The 19,407-nt window shown below is 36.3% G+C and overlaps 1 pseudogene; it reads right to left on the bottom strand.

Annotated features, from left to right (window-relative positions):
* The window catches only part of LOC103565043 (uncharacterized), a 114,021-nt pseudogene extending 99,125 nt beyond the window's left edge, over positions 1-14,896 (bottom strand).
* Positions 14,897-19,407: the final 4,511 nt, after the last annotated feature.

The following is a 19,407-nucleotide window of genomic DNA, read 5'->3' as shown; positions in this document are numbered from 1 at the left end:
ATACATAAGCATATGGGAATAATTGTTATGAAACTACCAAACTGGTTTCTATTGAAGTAAATAGCAGGTGGACTTTATCCACACAGGAATGTAAGAGGGGGGCCTCCCTAAGATAGCAAGGCTTACGCTGAAACCTAAAGAATAAGGATTGAGCAAGGCAGAGTTATGTCAAGAGTCTTAGAGACAGAGGACTTAGCATGCTCCAAAGTCTTAGGGATAAAGGAATACCAAAAACAGTGCTGCTGGAACATAGTGAGAAAAAGAAGGCAGAAAATAGTATTGGAAATGCCAATGACCAGATCATACAAGGGCTTGAGGGTTTTATTAAGGATTGGAAAATCAATGAAAATTTTTAAGCAGGGGATGTCTTATTCAGACTTATATTTCTTAAAAGATCATTCTGTGATCTAATGTGTGGGAAATGGAGTATTGTGAGACTAGAATAAAAAGAGGGAGAAATATCAGGAGGCTATTGGAGAAGTTTGGGTGGGAAAGGTTGATTGCTTGGACTAGGGTGGTAGTAATGGAAATGGAATTAAGTTGACATATTTAGACTATGTTATTGCAGTAAAGTAGAAAGTACCTAATGATGGATTGTATGTAAATATATAAGGGAATTCCAGGTGACAAGGATGACTTCCAGGTTTCTGATGTGAGCAAGTGGATGAATGGAAATGTCTTTTTCTAGAATGAGATGGAATGGGAGTAGAGGTCAAGAGTCTTGTTTTGAACATATAGTCTGAAACTTCCGTAAGATATTGAATTGGAGATGACAATTAGTAATAAGTCTGAAATTCATAGAAACAATGTGAATTGGAGATTGTATTTTGGGAGTTGTAACTAGATGCTATTTAAAGTCATGAAAGTAGATACAATCACCTGAGGAAAGTTTGGAACTTTAAAGCTATAAAGAAGAGGAAGAAGAGCAAGCAAAAGTAATTGAGAAGGAGTAGAAAGAAAATGTTAGTCAAGAGCTTGTATTATCATGGAAGCCAAGGGAAGAAAAAGTCTTAGTAAGGAAGAGTCCTCTGTTTTAAATGCTACTGAAGTAGTCAAAGAAGATGATGAAAACCAGTAGTGGCTCAGACTAGTTAGTTTAAATCAGTTTTTAAAGGGAGAAGAATTTTTTCTTGAACAGCATAATAATGTCATGCCACTAATAAAGTATCAGTTTGACTTTCATATAAAAAAAGAATATAAGATATAGTACAAGGAACTTGAACAGTGACAACGAAAAAACAAAGAAATAAAAATTGTAGGTATATTGGCTCTAGCAGCCCAAAACAAAAGTTTTTTATAGTAGATTCTGGTGAGATTAAAAAACCACATGCTTACAGAACATATTACATTTAACAGTCTCTGTGAGCATTATTTTCTCAGAAAAGGGGAATTATGATCATATAAAAGTGTTTATTTTTCATGTAAATGCAATGCAATATTGTCATGTAGTAAAGAGTCAGCAACTATGATCACGTAAAAGATCTTTAAAGAAGAAAAAACTACGATTTTGTCTTTCCCAGTAAAACATATGTAATATTTTGTATGATATCTTCATATGTGCTATCTCAAATCTTTAGTCTCCTATTTAAAAAAATTTCTAAAAATTATTTTACTTTAATGAGACGCCAAAAACTAATAAAAATTTAATGTAGCCATACATAAAATAACAATATAAAATAAAATATTAAAACAAAGGATTGATATTCATGTAAACACACATCTTGGAGTTCTAAATGTTTAATCATATGAACATTATAATAGTTCAAAGTATTCTAATGCGTATTAGCCATAGACGAAGAATTCAGACTGTTTTACTTATATTGACTAAATATTTAACATTAGCTTGCATCCTGTTTTATTAAAAAAAGAGTGAGCATGTATTTGTGAGTCTTTTACCCCATACACTTGCTTTTACAATTATTAATTAAAAAGGAAACAAGCAGAGTACCAAAAAACATCCCAAAGTTTGCCTGTATTTAGTATATATTGATAAATATCAATAGTGGATTAAAATGCATAAGAGAAGGAACACAAGCATAAAGGACAGGGATCCAGAAGATCACAGAGCTAGTCCCAAAGCTGCCCTTTAGTAGCCATGTGACCTTGAGCATAGTCCTTAATCTACCGAACTTCCAATTATGCTCATTATCCTGCCTAAAAACAAGAAAATTAAACTCCTTGTCCACTAGAAGTTCTAATTCAATAGGCCTGAACTGAGGCCTGAGCATTACTAGTTTGAAAATGCTCCCCAGGGGATTCTGGTACAAACTCAGAGTAGAGAATCCCTTGTTCAGAAATATCACCTGGGAGAGTTCTCGTCAAGATGGCGCTGTGAGCAGACATTGAACTCGCCTCCTCCCACGAACACAACTAGTTTACAACAATTTTGGGAAGAATCACCCTGGATTGAAAACTGAAAACTGGATAAAAAGAACTCCCATGACAAGGGACAGTCCTGATGAAAGCAGAAGAGGCAGTAACTCCGGCCAGAGAGGAAAAAAGCCACCTTTGGGAGCAGCGCAGCTTCTCAGCTGGCCAGGCGGGAGCCACCCTAAGGTACGCAGCCCTCCCTGGAGGAGTGAGGTCCGGAGCAGGGGCAATACTGCTATAACCATCCTTCGGACTCAGCCCAACTGAGATGAGGGTCTTACTATCTGGCTTTGGTGGCTATTAACTGCAGCAAGGACACCCCAGAAAACCTATCGGCCGAAAGCCGAAAAGATCCGCGTCTTAAAGGGCCCACGCATAAACTCACTCATTGCAGCAACCTAAAATCACCAGAGAGAAGGCTGAGTGTCCTTTGGTGAAACAAGACTCACCTGGTGGGCTCTGGGGGCAGCTTGGTGAGAGGAGGATCCCCTCCTGAGACTGAGACATTGGTGGGGGCCGTTGTTCTGAGCTGGTCCAGGTGTGCTGATATGGACACCAGTGGGGGCCTTTGAGGTGCGTCCCTTGGGCTGTTAGCCCAGGGGTCTGCCACACCCACTAGAGCACATATTTAATCCAGTTCAGCCAGGGTAGGCAACCCGCCCTAGGGACTGGCCCCACCTAACAGCAAGCCCTCAGGATACTTTTCAGCCTGCATTGACTTAGTGCTTTGATCCTAAACAGGCAGGCAAGGGTGTCTGCCTCTGTGGGGCAGGGCTTGTGTGAGGACCAGGTGAACTGTGGGGGGCATTGGGGCAGAGGTGGGGGCCTCTGCAGTCTGGAAGTGGGGTGCGCTCCAGGGGGTTGAGAAGTGTGCACGGACCAGGACTTTGTTGACAGTGTATGTGGTCCAGAGGGGGGTGAGGCTTATCAGCGGAAGAAGACTTGTGCTTCACAAATAGCCATAAAAAGTATCAGCCCCACCTTCCAAAGCCTGAAACGACTGAGTGCCTCCATGCCAAGGGCTAGCCCCACTCAGCTGCACTCCTAAGAGAACTGACATCAGCCTTGTTGGCCTCAGGCCTATCACAACTGTAAGCCCCTGAGCCTAGCAACCAGCTACACTGGGTACCAACCCAATTAAGAGGACACTTGCAATAAGAATGTGCTAATAGACTTTGTAGCCAACAGTGCTGAGACCCCTCCAAACCGGATTTACAAACAGCTGGCCAGGGAAGGAAAGATCAGACTCCTTGGGTACCTGCAGTGGGAGCAACCCTGCCACAGCAGAAGAACACAAGTAGCCCACAAAGGGGTCACTCCTGGTTTTTATGGTCTGGTGACGAGAGGGAAGCACACTGTGGGCCTCATAAGGCATCTCATACATAAGGCCACTTCTCCAAGATCAGGAGACATAGCCAACTCACCAAGTACAAAGAAAATAGCACAGAGAAAGAGGCATAATGAGGAGGCAAAGGAATACTTTCCAAGCAAGGGAACACTACAAAACACCAGAAAAAGAACTAAGTGAAACAAAAACTAGCGACCTCCTTGACAAGGAATTCGAACAGAATATAATGAGGATTCTCACAGATATGCAGAGAAGAATGGATGAACACAGTGAGCACATCAGCAAAGAATTGGAAGATATAAAAAAGAACAAATCAGAAATGAAGAATACAATACTCGAAATGAGAAATTCACTAGAGGGACTCAATAGCAGAGTAGAGGAAGCAGAAGAACGGATCAGCAAGCTAGATGAAAGATTAGAGGAAATCACCTAAGCAGAACAGAAAAGAGAAAAAAGAATTAGACAGAATGAGAACAGTGTAAGGGAACTCTGGGACAATATCAAGCATGCTAACATTCGGATTATAGGGGTCCCAGAAGAAGTAGAGACAAAGGGGCAGAAAATTTATTTGTTGAAATAATAGAGGGAAATTTTCCTCACCTGAGGAAGGAAACAGACATCCAAGTTCAGGAAGCACAGAAAGCTCCAAACAAGAGAAGCCCAAAGAGGCCCACACCAAGACATATTATAATCAAAATGTCTAAAATTAAAGACAAAGAGAGAATCCTAAAAGCAGCAAGAGAAAGGCCACAAGTGACATATAAAGGGAAGCCCATCAGGCTGTCAGCAGACTTCTCAGCCAAGACTCTACAGACAAAAAGAGAATGGCATGACATATTTGAAGTGCTAAAAGGAAAAAGCCTACAACCAAGAATACTCTATCCATCAAGGCTGTCATTCAGAATGGAAGGAGAGATAAAGAGCTTCCCAGACAAGCAAAATTTAAAGGAGTTTATCACTAGGAAACCAGTTCTACAAGAAATGCTGAAGGGACTTATTTAAGTGGGAAAGTAATGACCAAAAATAGAGATAAAAGAAAAAAAATTATCAAAAAACCCAAAACAACAACAAGAAAAAACAGGCAATAAAATCACTTGTAAGGTAAAAGTATAGTAAAGGCAGCAGATCAACTACCTGTAAAGGTAATATGAAGGTTAAAAGACAAATGTGCTAAAATTACCTATTTCAATGATAAGAGGGTAATGGATATATACACACACTAAACAAAAGACTATATATGATGTGAAAAACATATAATGTTGGAGGAGGGGAGTGAAAAATTAGAGCTTTTAGAAAGAGGTCAAGCTAAAGAGTCTATCTACTCAATATAGACTGTTATATGCATAGTATATTAAATAGGATTCTCATGGTAACCACAAACTAGAAACCTATAACAAGTAGGAAAAAAAGTAAGACAAAAGAAATCAAACATATTACTAAAGATAGCCATCAAATCACAAGGGAAGAGAGGAAGAGAAAAAGAAAGGAACTGAGAAGAACTACTAAAACACCCAAAAAAAGAAAAAGTGACTAAATGGCAATAGATACATATTTATCAATAGCTACTTTAAATGTCAATGGATTAAATGCTCCAATCAAATGCCATAGGGTGGACAACTGGATAAAAAAACAAGATCCATGTATATGCTGCATACAAGAGACACACTTCAGACCTACAGACACTCACAAACTGAAAGTGAAAGGATGGAAAAAGATATTCCATGCAAATGGCAAAGAAAAGAAAGCAGGGGTAGCAATACTTATATCAGACAAAATAGACTTTAAATCAAAAACTGTAATCAGAGACAAAGACGGGCACTACATAATGATAAAGGGAACAATCCAACAAGAAAATATAACACTTGTAAATATCTACGCACCCAACATAGGAGCACCTAAATATATAAAGCAATTATTAACAGAAATTAGAGGAGAAATAGACACTAACACAATAATAGTAGGGGACTTTAACACTCCACTTACACCAATGGGTAGATCATCCAAACAGAAGATCAATAAGGAAACACTCGCCTTAAAGGACACATTAGACCAAATGGACTTAGTAGATATATACAGAACATTCCATCCAAAAACCACAGAATACACATTCTTTTCAAATGCCCATGGAACATTCTCCAGGATTGATCACATATTAGGCCACAAAACAAGTCTCAATAAATGTAAAAAGATTGAAATAATACCATGCATCTTTTCTGACCACAAAGGTATGAAACTGGGAATCAACTACAGAAAGAAAACCAGAAAAGCCACAAAAATGTGGAGATTGAACAAAATGCTACTGAACAATGATTGGGTCAATGAAGAAATCAAAGAAGGAATCAAAAAATTCCTGGAGACAAATGAAAATGAAAACATGACATGCCAAAATCTGTGGGATACAGCAAAAGCGGTTCTACGAGGGAAGTTTATAGCAATTCAGGCCTACCTCAACAAAGAAGAAAAATCCCAAACAGACAATCTAAAAGTGCACCTAAAGGTATTGGAAAAAGAACAACAAACACAGCCCAAAATCAGCAGAAGGAAGAAAATAGTAAAAATCAGAGCAGAAATAAACGAAATAGAGACTAAAAAAACAGTAGAAAAAATTAATGAAACCAAGAGCTGGTTCTTCAAAAAGATAAACAAAATTGACAAACCCTTAGCTAGACTCACCAAGAAAAAAAGAGAGAAGGCTCAAATAAATAAAATCAGAAACAAAAGAGGAGAGATTACAACTGACACCTCAGAAATACAAAAGATAATAAGAGAATATTATGAAAAACTATACGCCAACAAATTGGATAATCTACAAGAAATGGATAAATTCTTAGAAACATGCAACCTTCCAAAACTGGACCAAGAAGATGTAGAAAATTTGAATAGACCGATCACCAGTAAGGAGATCAAAACAGCAATTAAAAACCTCCCAAAAAATAAAAGTCCAGGACCAGATGGCTTCCCGGGTGAATTCTACCAAACATTCAAAGAAGACATAATACCTATCCTTGTCAAACTCTTCCAAAAAATTGAAGAGGAGGGGAGGCTTCCTAACTCCTTCTATGAAGCAAACATTATCCTGATACCAAAACCAGACAAGGACAACACAAAAAAAGAAAATTACAGGCCAATATCACTGATGAACATCAATGCAAATATCCTCAACAAAATACTAGCAAATCGAATACAACCATACATTAAAAAGATCATACATCATGATCAAGTGGGTTTCATTCCAGGGATGCAGGGATGGTTCAACATCCACAAATCTATCAACGTGATACACCACATTAACAAAATGAAGAATAAAAATCACATGATCATCTCAATAGATGCAGAGAAAGCATTTGACAAGATACAGCATCTATTTATGATAAAAACTCTAAATAAATTGGGTATAGAAGGAAAATACCTCAACATAATAAAGGCCATATATGACAAACCCACAGCAAATATCATTCTCAATGGAGAAAAACTGAAAGCTATCCCACTAAGAACAGGAACCAGACAAGGATGCCCACTGTCACCACTCTTATTTAACATAGTATTGGAAGTCCCAGCCAGAGCAATCAGGCAAGAAAAAGAAATAAAAGGGATCCACATTGGAAAAGAAGAAGTGAAACTGTCACTCTTTGCAGATGACATGATTTTACATCTAGAAAACCCTAAAGAGTCCACTAAAAGACTTTTAGAAATAATAAAGGAATACAGTCAAGTTGCAGGATACAAAATCAATGTACAAAAATCCATTGTGTTTCTATACACTAACAACGAAGTAGCAGAAAAAGAAATTAAGAATGCAATCCCATTTACAATTGCAACAAAAAGAATAAAATACCTAGGAATAAACTTAACGAAAGAGGTGAAAGATTTGTACACTGAAAACTATAAAACATTGCTGAAAGAAATCGAAGAAGACACAAAGAAATGGAAAGATATTCCGTGCTCTTGGATTGGAAGAATTAACATTGTTAAAATGTCCATACTTCCTAAAGCAATCTATAGATTCAATGTAACCCCTATCAAAGTTCCAACAACATTTTTTACAGAAATAGAACAAAGAATCCTAAAATTTATATGGAACAACAAAAGACCCCGAATAGCCAAAGGATTACTGAGAAAAAAGAACAAAACCGGAGGTATCACACTCCCCGATTTCAAATTATACTTCAAAGCCATAGTAACCAAAACAGCATGGTACTGGCACAAAAACAGACACACAGATCAATGGAACAAAATTGAGAGCCCAGAAGTAAACCCACACATTTATGGACAGCTAATATTCGACAAGGGAGCCAAGAGCACACGATGGAGAAAGGAGAGTCTCTTCAATAAATGGTGTTGGGAAAACTGGACAGCCACATGCAAAAGAATGAAAGTAGACCATTCCCTTACACCATGCACAAAAATCAACTCAAAATGGATTAAAGACTTGAATGTAAGACCCGAAACCATGACACTTCCAGAAGAAAACATAGGCAGTACGCTCTATGACATTGGTCTGAGCAGCATATTTTCAAGTCCCATGTCTGACTGGGCAAGGGAAAGAAAAGAAAAAATGAACAAATGGGACTACATCAAACTAAAAAGTTTCTGCACAGCAGAGGAAACCATCAATAAAACGAAAAGACAACCTAACAATTGGGAGAAGATATTTGCAAACCACATAGCAGATAAGGGGTTAATATCCAAAATATACAAAGAACTCATACAGCTCAACAACAAAAAAACCAACAGTCCAATTAGAAAATGGGCAAAAGATCTGAACAGAGATTTCTCCAAAGAAGATATACAGATGGCCAACAGGCATATGAAAAGATGCTCAACATCATTAGCTATCAGGGAAATGCAAATCAAAACTACAATGAGGTATCACCTCACTCCAGTCAGAACGGCTATAATTAACAAGACAGGAAACAACAAATGTTGGAGAGGGTGTGGAGAGAAGGGAACCCTTGTTCACCGCTGGTGGCAGTGCAAACTGGTGCAGCCACTATGGAAAGCAGTTTGGAGTATCCTCAGAAAATTAAGGATAGATCTACCATATGATCCAGCTATTCCACTGCTGGGTATTTATCCAAAGAACTTGAAAACACGAAGGCATAAAGATACTTGCACCCCTATATTCATTGCGGCATTATACACAATAGCCAAGACTTGGAAGCAACCTAGTTGCCCATCAAGGGACAAATGAATAAAGAAGATGTGGTATTTATACACGATGGACTACTACTCAGCCATAAGAAATGGTGATATCCAGCCATTTGTGACAACATGGATGGACCTTGAGGGTATTATGCTGAGTGAAATAAGTCAGAGGGAGAAAGTCAAATACCATATGATCTCACTCATAAGTAGAAGATAAAAACGACAACAAAAACCCACATAGCATTGGAGATTGGACTGGTGGTTACCATTGGGGAAGGGAGGAGGGGGGAGGGCAAAAGGGGTGTTAGGGTCATATGTGAGGGGATGCACTATAATTAGTGTTCAGGTAGTGAACATGATGTATTGTATCCAGAATTTGAAATATGATGTACATCCGAAAAAAATAAAAATTAAAAAAAAAAAAGAAATATCACCTGGATTTCTGGCATTTGTCACACCAGTTACCTGGAGAAACTGTGCTATATTGCCTGAGCTAGAAGTCAAGGTGATTTTTTCTAAACCCATCCCACAAATCTAGATAGTAGAGATGCTTCCTTGTTTTAGTCACAGCTCTAGGTGAAAGAGAGAAATGGAAATCACCCCATAAAAATCCCTAACTATAAGCTAATGCTCACATGGATTTGGAACCAGAATTCAAATGATTACTTGTCCCTCCAAAGAAAATCCACACCACAAATTTAGTTTGAGTAGGGCCTGAATTGAATGTATTCCCAGATACATGAATGAAGTAAAGGCAACTTCTCTTTGGCAAAACATTCTTTAAGCTCAGGCCTCAAAGTGTCCCTACTCATAAATAATCAAGTAAAATGAGATACAGTAAAAAAAAAAATCACAAAACACATGATGAAATAAGACACTGTGAAGAAGAATCAGCAGAAATAACAAGCTGCAGACTAAGGCCACCAAAGACTGCAGATACAGGAACTATAAGATAGATAATTGGAAGATTTACTCCTGCATGGAACCCTTATATTACTATATCCACATTTGCATACAAAATATGTATATTAATATACATACATATAACACAAAATAACATAGACAGTATACTCATCAAAGACTTGTTAAATGTGCCTTTGTCATATCAGCAAAAATCAAGGTGCATCAATTTTGGCAGTTGACACCAAGTGAAGACTTTTGCTTTATTTTTTATAAAGAAAGAGGCAAACTTTTGTAGAGAATCACATTAAAAGAAAACTAAAACATTCAAACAAAACATTAAGAATAAGTGAAAAGCTTAATAAAGAAAAGGAAAAACCAGCTAGTTTATACAACAAAAAAATGTGTCCAATAAACAGATCATGAGCCTCATTCATAATTAAAGAAAAGGATATTAAAGCCTAAATGAAATGCATTTTCCATCTCTCAGACTGGCAAAAATTAAGATGCTTGAAATCATCCAATGTCAGCAAGATTGGGGAAAAGTGCTCTCGTTTGCTATGAATTGGTGCTACCAATCTGTAGAAGAACTCCTCAGTATCTATCAAAATTTTTGATCCATTGTACCATAACCAAGTCATTTCATTTTTCTGGAGAGTCATTGAATAGATGCACTATCACATGTGCACACATATTTGTACACAAATGATATTTACTGCACCTTTGTAATAGCAAAAATGTGAAAATAAGTGAAATTCTCAGCAATAAAGTACAGGTTTATAACTTTTGAAAGTTCCATATAATAGAATACTAGGCAAACATGACATAGATAGAAATATATAGGCTGATACTAAAATATCTCTCCACATTACATCAAGTGAAAAAGATAAAGAAGAGCTCTCTGCACAAATACACACACACATACACACACATACGTGCACTATATGTAGGTACACTGATATTTTTTATGGACTTGATATAATTTTATACCTATTGGTATATATTTATACCTATTTGCTATATCAATTTTTATAATGTATAGTTTTCATAATAAGAAAAATGATAGCATAATAAGAAGAAAAATAGTCTGATTGTTTTATAACATTAACAAGATCAATTGCACATTATATAACACTGATATGACACCTCTGCTTTTATTTAAGGCTTCTGGATTCTTTTTTAAAAAACCTCCTTACCTTATACATCACAAACCTGAAAGATATTTTCTTTCTACTTTGGTTTCTGAAAGATTAACTATTAGATAGAAGTTCTGAGTGTAAATCATTTCTACAAGGCTTAAAATACTTTCTATTATATAATCTATTTTTTAAAATCACAAGATTATAAACCACTTATGGTGTTTCTTCCTTCTAGCTGCAAAATTTTAATACTCACTTTTCAGTTATAACCTAACAAATGTATAAAAAACAAAAAAATCATTATGCAAAAAAAGAGAACAAAAAAAGAATAAAGTAACTGAAAATACTAAAGATTAAAATTACGGCAGTACATTATAATTGCCATATTTTGTCTAATGCACAGTATCTTACTTAAAAGGATATATAAAATTATCTGTTTTCCACTAAATAGCATTATATATTGGCAATAGTTTTCTCATGAATTAGAAAATACTAGAATTTGTTTAGGTAGCATGTTTATGTACAAACAGATTTTATCAGATGCTGATCTCAATTGCAGTAGATATTTCCCACTAAGAAAACTATTTATACAGTTAGCAAGCTGTCATTCAGTAAAACTCAATTTTTAAATTAAACAGATGGTGATAAAGAAATTAATGAACATATAGTTGTTTGCTATCTGTACTAATTTGCATTTCTAAATTACTCAGGTTATGCAGCAATTAAGCATTAATTGCTTTTAGACAAATGAATATCTCAAAATGAGTGACGAATTATGATGGAATTGTCTAAGAAACATCATGAATCCTACTGTCACTGCCCCAATGCAACATTCTATTGAGACATTTTCAAGTGTACAAATGGAGGGAATGAACGATGTGCTGATTTACCACATTTTACAATGTGGTTTTATTGTACCATATAAGGAAAAGTATGGTATCTTCACATATATGAATATTTAACTGAAAAGCGAAAATTTACAGCGCTATTGGGACCTGAATCTCTTACATATATATAGAACTCAATAGTCTCTTAACATGTCTTTTGACAAAAGCAATTTCAAGCAATATTGACTTATTATAATTTATTGTTAGCCAAGTGAACCTGCCATTTTATCCTATTAATTTGGTGAGATAAGGCACTTCGTAAGACAGCTGATTGGAATACGGCAATGGAAAGGTTTGCAGTGATCAAAGGAAATCAAATGAATAGAGATAAGGTGCGTGTTCAGAAGCCATTTGTCTGAATAGACATCCATGAATAAATCTGAAGGCAAAAACACAGTAGAAGGCATTCCGTTGAAAGAAGTTTTAGACTAGTGTTTACCAGAAGGGAAGCGGGGAGGGAGGAAAGGATAATAGGGCACTTGTGTACGGTGACGAATGGTAATTTGTCTTTGGATGCTGAACATGACATAGTCTACACAAAAATTGAAACGTAATGATGTACATTTGAAATTTATGTAATGTTATAAACAAATGTTACCTCAATTAAAAAAAAAACAAATTTAGTAGTCTGAGGAACAGGAGTGATATATATTGCTATAGGAATATATTTACTGCTGATTAACAAAATAGAAGACGTGGAGAATAGATGATGTTTCCTAACAGACATAGAAAAATTTACACAGAGGTAAGACATAGCAACAAATCTGGATTTCAACCATTCCAACACTTTGTAGGGCTCATATTTTTCTAAGAGCAGAGCATCCGGTGCATTTTTTAATGAATGTATAATTTACATAGAATGAAATTCACATGTAATAAGTACTGATGATGATTCTTGACAGACATATGCACACATGTATTCAACCCCTTAATCAAGACATAAAACCTTCCCATCACCCCAGAAAGTTCTCTCATACCCTCATTCAGTCAATTCCCAGCCCCCGTGGCAACCAGTATTCTGATCTTTATAACCGCATATTAGTTTAGCCTGTTCTAGAACACCATGTTGATGCAATTTTCTTTTGAGTCTGGCTTCTTTCATTCAGGACAAGTCTTTAAAGTTCATCCATGTTGTTGCATTTTTCAATAGTTCACTTTTCTATTACTGAGTAGTATTCCATTGCATGATTATCCTTTGATGCTTTTTTAACTTTTAAAATAATTCTAGGTTTATATAAATTATGAAGACAGTACCCAAAGTTCCTGTACCCTCTTTGCCCATCTTCCTCTAATGTTAACATCTTAGATAACCATGGTACATTTGTCAAAACTAAGAATTTCACATTGGTATGTTACTATGAACTAAACTACAGACTCTATTCAGATTTCACCAGTTTTTCTAGTAATGCCCTTTCTCCATTCCAAGATCCAATCCAGGACCCCACATTGCATTTACTTGTCATGTCTCCTGAGTCTCCTCCAATCTACGATAGTGCTTCAGTCTTTCCATGTCTTTCATGACCTTGACAATTTTCAAGAGTAGTAGTTAGGTATCTTATAGAATATTGTTCAATTTGGATTTGATGTTTTCTCATGATTAGACTGACATTATTGATTATTGGAAAGAAGAACATAGATGTAATAGTCCCTGTTCATTACATAATATCTGGGCTACGTGATCTCAACATTGCTTATCATTTATGATGTTAAACTTGATCGTTGGTTAAGATGATGTTTGCTAGTTTTCTCCAGTGTAAAATTACTGTTTTCTCTTTCCATGCTTTATTTCTTAGAAACAGGTCACTAAGTCCAGTCCACACTCAAGGTAGCGTGAATTAAGTTCCACCTCCTTTGAGAAGGAATATCAAAGATTTTTCAGACATATGTTAAAACCACCATGACAGTTAGCAAATATTTGTAGGAGTATGATATTTTAAGACTATGCAAACAAAATATTCCCCTTGAAAGTCCCACCCACTAATTTTAGAATTCATCTGTATATCTTGCCTGCAGCAATTATTCCTGTGGTATTCTAATGATGCTTTCCTATTTTTCTCATTCCTTCTACATTTATTCATCAGAATTATCCTGTAAGGCAGATCTGTCCATTCTCCCCCATATTTGTTTATTCAAACATTTACTTGGGTTATAATCAAATAGTATTGTTCATTATTATATTTCTCCAGTTGTTCCAGTCTTGGCCATTGGGAGCTCTTTCAGGTTGGTTCCTGTGTTCTTTGGACATCTTCAAGTCTTTTAATTTTTTACCTTATTCTTACTTTCTGGCACAATAAAATGCTTCAAATTCATCTTGTATTTTCCTCCTCTATTCCTACAATCAGTTACTTCTGCAAGGATCCCTGGTTCCTTTTATTGGAGAATGGTAGTTAGAAACCAAGATTTCAACAATGTGTATACTTGTGGTGACTAGGGTGTCACTGCTCCTAGGACCTTGAAATGTATGTATGTATACTCCATGTGTGCACATGTATATATGTTTATTTATCCATCTCTTTAGATAGATATATAGAGTATTTATGTGTGTGTGTATATATATGTATACATGTATACATATACACACACATATAAACAAGTATATTTGTGAGACCTAATCAAAGGTTTAAGACTGACTTAAGACTAGGGCATAATTTTAGTTGTTTTGATAGATTTCGATACTACCTATTTTATCAGTTTTCAATATTTTGTGATATCAGTTCTCTAGGGCCCTGTCATCACCTCTCAGACTATATATCAGCTAAGAGAGTGTTATCAATCACTGCTATTCAGCAGAATCATCTAGGGAGCTTGTGAAAATGCAAATTCCCTTAGTCCTACCCCTAGGAATTCTGGACCAGTAGATTTGAGGTTAGGTGCAGGAATATGCATTTTAAATAAGCACCACTGGTGATTCCAAGCAGCTGGTGCAAGGACCACACTTAGGGAAATAGTAAGACAATTTTCACAGTAATTCTAGTTCTTTATAGTCCCCAGGACAATCTTCATACCTTCACTCTTCGGGCAATGCCTGCCTGGTCCCTCCATCTCTGCCTGTGGAAATCATGCTTGCCCTTGAAGTCTAGGCTTAAATCAGCCTCCAGTGAAGGCATCCTTGACCCACATCATCTAACCCTAAAAAATGTGATCTCTCCTGCTACTATAGGACAGGAAGTGGCGAGACATTGGTACTTGGGATCAGGAGCACATGGTAGGGGAAATGGAATGGGATGGCTGTGTATGACACTGGAGAGAGGGCTATAACTTTGGCATTGAAGTCCTGCATTGACCTTCAGTGCCCATTTAGTTCAAGTTACAACAAGGGCTAGAAGCTAGGGAATTTACAAAATACCAAGCACGATGCCTCTGAAAGGTCAGAATAGTGGGTGCCAACCTGATGGCAACCATAAACGGGGAGAATGATGAGAAGTCATGTCAGTTTAGGAGGCTGAGGATGGGAGGTGTGAAGTGGGAGAAAGGATAAGGTGAATGCCAATTAGATAACTGCCCTCCACACATTCAGAAGACAGAGGGGGCGGGAGGATGGTGGCAATATCATCCACTGAGGGGCCTTTCCTTGCTAAGGAAAAGAGGAGAACAGGGAACTATCTAGTTGGCCTTGTCCAGGGAGGGGACAGTTACACGGAAGAGGAGCAAGAATGGGGAGATCAGAGCAAGGAGAAGCATGATACACAGGAGGGACGTGCACCATGGATACAACTAGGAAGTGAGAGAGCTGGGATTTTGCTCAGTTCTGTCTAACAGTAATGCCCATGCTCTTTGTCCCCATCCAGGCACCCTCAGATTGTAATGTACTTTGTACCTGCTTATTAAAATGCATGTTTCCAGGCCCAACCGACAGATGTTCCCTGTGATTCACTAGGTCTGGGGAGGGGCTCATTATTTTGCATTCTTAAGAGCACCCCGATTAATTTTCCCTTGTGCAGATAGCCTAAAGGCCACACTTTGAAAAACACTGCCTCAAACTCTTGTCAGGCTAGGTACGCATATCCTTCAATAACTCCTAATATGAGTTGATTATTTTAGCCAAAGCATTGTGTAATCTGAGTTAGAAAACTAAATCCATGCACTAACTAGAAATCTGGCCTCTCTAGAAAGTTTGACCAGTGTTTTCAAAGCAGACATTCACATAAGTGTTAATTATATTTTTGGCCTCCATGACCAGCTATTAAGTCTTATATCTGATGGTCTCTTATGACTGGGCTAGCATAGAAATAAAAAGCACGTTTTTAATGGATTTTTCTCAATTGTGTTTTAAAAGATTGTGTAGCAAAGGAATTAAAGAAATGCCAGCATCAGATGTCTTTTTAGGCAGTGTAGAAATCTCAATCATGTTTTGAGAAAAGGATTGAAGAATAAGTCCTGGAAGGAGACTTGTGGGAAAATGAGGCAAAATCCAACAACTTCATCCCGGTAGCATGGATGATGGTAGCGTACGGTAATACTCATTAAAGGGACATTTATTTTCCCGATCCAGTGGATAATGGACAACTGTCTACTTGAGCTTTTTAGTAAGTAGAGAGCCATATAACCAGGAAGGAAGTATATTAAAAGATCACTGTGAGCAGATAGTTTACAATGACATATAAGAGATGTAGTGGCCTTAAGAATTGATCAGTAATAAAATTGATCAATTCAAATACAGATTCATATGACTTTAAAATCTATACTCTTAACCGCATCAGTTTTTCTCAAACTTAACTGGGCATAAGAATCACTGTGGGTTTGTTCAACATGCAAATTTTCAGGTTCCTCTCTTTGCATTGCCTGATTTTGTAGGTCTGAGTTGAGGCCCAAGAGCCACTATTTTAAAATAGCACTCCAAGAGGTTTTGTGGTTGGAAACCTATGAACAGCAACTTGATAAACTATGGACTAGAGGACTGTGCAAAATATTATAAGAAAATGGGAGTATGGATTATCACCAGCTGGCTATGGTAATATTGTAGTTCTCTGTATTGGCTGTTTATCACACCAGGCTTTTTCCAAACACACATCATAGCGTCTCCAGAGCTACAAAATTAGTCTCTTGAGTAAGGTCCTTTGTCTCTATTATTTCTTTCTTTCTTTCTTTTTTTTTTTTACAAAGCTATCTAGATTATTTTGACTTGAAACCAAGACTGAGAAAACACATTTAAAAATATAAAGAAATTCAGAGTGACTTTGCCCATCTTAGAGAACATGGGATAATACATAATCAAAGCAGCTTTGTTGCACTAATTAGTGTCAAGTTTAATGGCAAACAGTCTATGGTATGTGTCTGTGGTCACTTTGATATTATGGAAATACAACCTTACCAAATCTATTTAGACAGAAGCATAATTTCTCCTTCACTCAAGACCCTTGGTAATTTTAGGCTTCCCAAGAAGATTTCATATGCAAAAGTCTAAGGGGGTTATTCTTGAAAAACAGAAAAGGCAATAAAATGTTACTAGGCATTATCTAAAAAGAAACAATATGCATTATAAACTAGTTCCTCTTCAGAAATGTATTTTTAATTTCTGGTTTTAAAGCATATTGTTTTTCAGCAAGAGATTTCATTAAACTCAAAGTCATACAATGAGTTTAGTTTTGTTTTTCTTTTATTCTCTGCATCTCTTCTGAACTGTCAGTATTTTCATCAGGGTTCTGAAGAAGCCTGCAATGAAATTCTAAACTGTCGAATGCCTGAGGTAAAATAGAATATAACAAGCAAGCAGAGCTGAGAAACTCTGAGAAATTGCAGCTTCTAGTTTTTGAATGTTTGCCGTGTTCTAGTTAAGGATAACTTACAAGTATCGATTTTTTTGAGGTGATATTGTTAGCTTAAGGGTAAACTAGAACAAGGAGAAGCTATGTCAAGTGGTGCAATAACAGAAAAATTTAGGAAAATAAAATGAGCTTTGCAACAAGTGACTTAATATCAAAATTTGTCCAAGTCTCAAAGCAAGACTTGCAGGACTTTCAGATTTTGGACAATAATCTATTAAAAGTTTCACTTTTAAATTCATTTGAGAATTAGAGCATAGCAATGAATCTATTAAAGGATCATCATCAGCACCCACCCCAGCCTCAAATAAATACCGCAGTAGACGCTTTCTTTATAACCTTCAGGAAGTTTTTTTGAGTCAAAAGTAGAAGGAAATGAACAATCATTTAGTTACAGCAGATGAGGATTGTATACTGTGGCTAATAATGCAAAAAACGCAATTTAAGTTAATTCAAGTTATTAGTGAATATATTCTTATACGGAAATGATTGAAAACCTTTTGAATCCTCTGAGGCTTATAAAATTAAAAATATAAACCTTTCCCCCAAAGAAAGAAATTATTTTTATATTGGAATTTCACAATTGCTTTTAAATAAATATGTTTCTGGCTTATTATTTCATGAGGGTATATTTCTATTTGATAATATTCTGTGACTAGAAAAAAAGCAGTAAATTTTTCTCATTTGCCTTCTGAACTTTTTTTCCAACTTTTCTTTTGGTAAGAATATTTAAGTTCTACTCTTTCAGCAAATTTCAGTTATACAATAGACTGTTAGCAACAATAGTCACCATGTTATATATTGGATCTTCAGACTTTATTCACCGTATAACTGAAAGTTTCTTCCCTTTTACTGACCTCTCATTCCTCTCACTCCCCCGCCCACTGCCAACCACCTTTCTACTCTGTTTCTATGAGTTCAATTTATTTTTTTTAGATTCCACATGTAAGTGATACTATGCAGTATTTGGCTTTCTCTGTCTAGCTTATTTCACTTATGATAACACCCTCCAATTTCATCCATGTTGTTGCAAATGGCAGGAATTTCTTCTTTTTTAAAGTTGAATAATATTCCTTTATTTTTGTATATAATATAATAGATCTATTATATCTATTTTCTTTATCCATTCATCCATTGACAAACAGGTTGTTTCCATAACTTGGCTATTGTGAATAATGCCACAATGAACATGGGAATGCAGATATCTCTTTCAGATAATGATTTTGTTTCCTTTGGACATATACGCATTCATGGAATTGCTGGATCATATGGTAGTTCTATTTTTAATTTCTTGAGGAACTTGCATACTGTTTTCCATAGTGTCTGTACCAGTTTACATTCCCACCAAACGTGAGCAAAGGGTTCCCTTTTCTCCACATCCTCGAACGTTTGTTACCTCTTGGTTTTTTTGATAATAGCTATCCTAACAGATGTGAGGTAATACCTCATTGTGGTTTTGATTTGCATTTCCCTTAAGATTAGTGATATTGAGCACCTTTTCATGTAGCTGTTTGTATATCTTCTTTGGAAAAATGTCTATCAGATCCCCTGTCATTTTTTAATTGGGTTATTTTATTTAGTTAGTTAGTTAGTTAGTTAGTTAGTTAGTTAGTTTACTTTTATTATTGAGTTGGATGAGTTCCTTGTATATTTTGGATACTAACCCCGTTTCAGATATGTGATTTGCAAATATTTTCTCTGACTTGCCTTTTCATCTTGTTGATGATTTCCTTTGCTGTGCAGAAGTTTTTAGTTTGATACAGTCCCATTTGATTATTTTTGCTTTTATTGCCTTTGCTTTTGGTGCAAAATCCAAAAAATCATCACGAAGACCAAAGTCAAGGAGCTTACCCCTA

The sequence above is a fragment of the Equus przewalskii genome, chromosome X, assembly GCF_037783145.1.
Source record: "Equus przewalskii isolate Varuska chromosome X, EquPr2, whole genome shotgun sequence".
Classification (NCBI taxonomy): Eukaryota; Metazoa; Chordata; class Mammalia; order Perissodactyla; family Equidae; genus Equus; species Equus przewalskii.
Note: the sequence above shows the minus strand (reverse complement) of the source record. Positions and strands in the feature narration are given on the sequence as shown.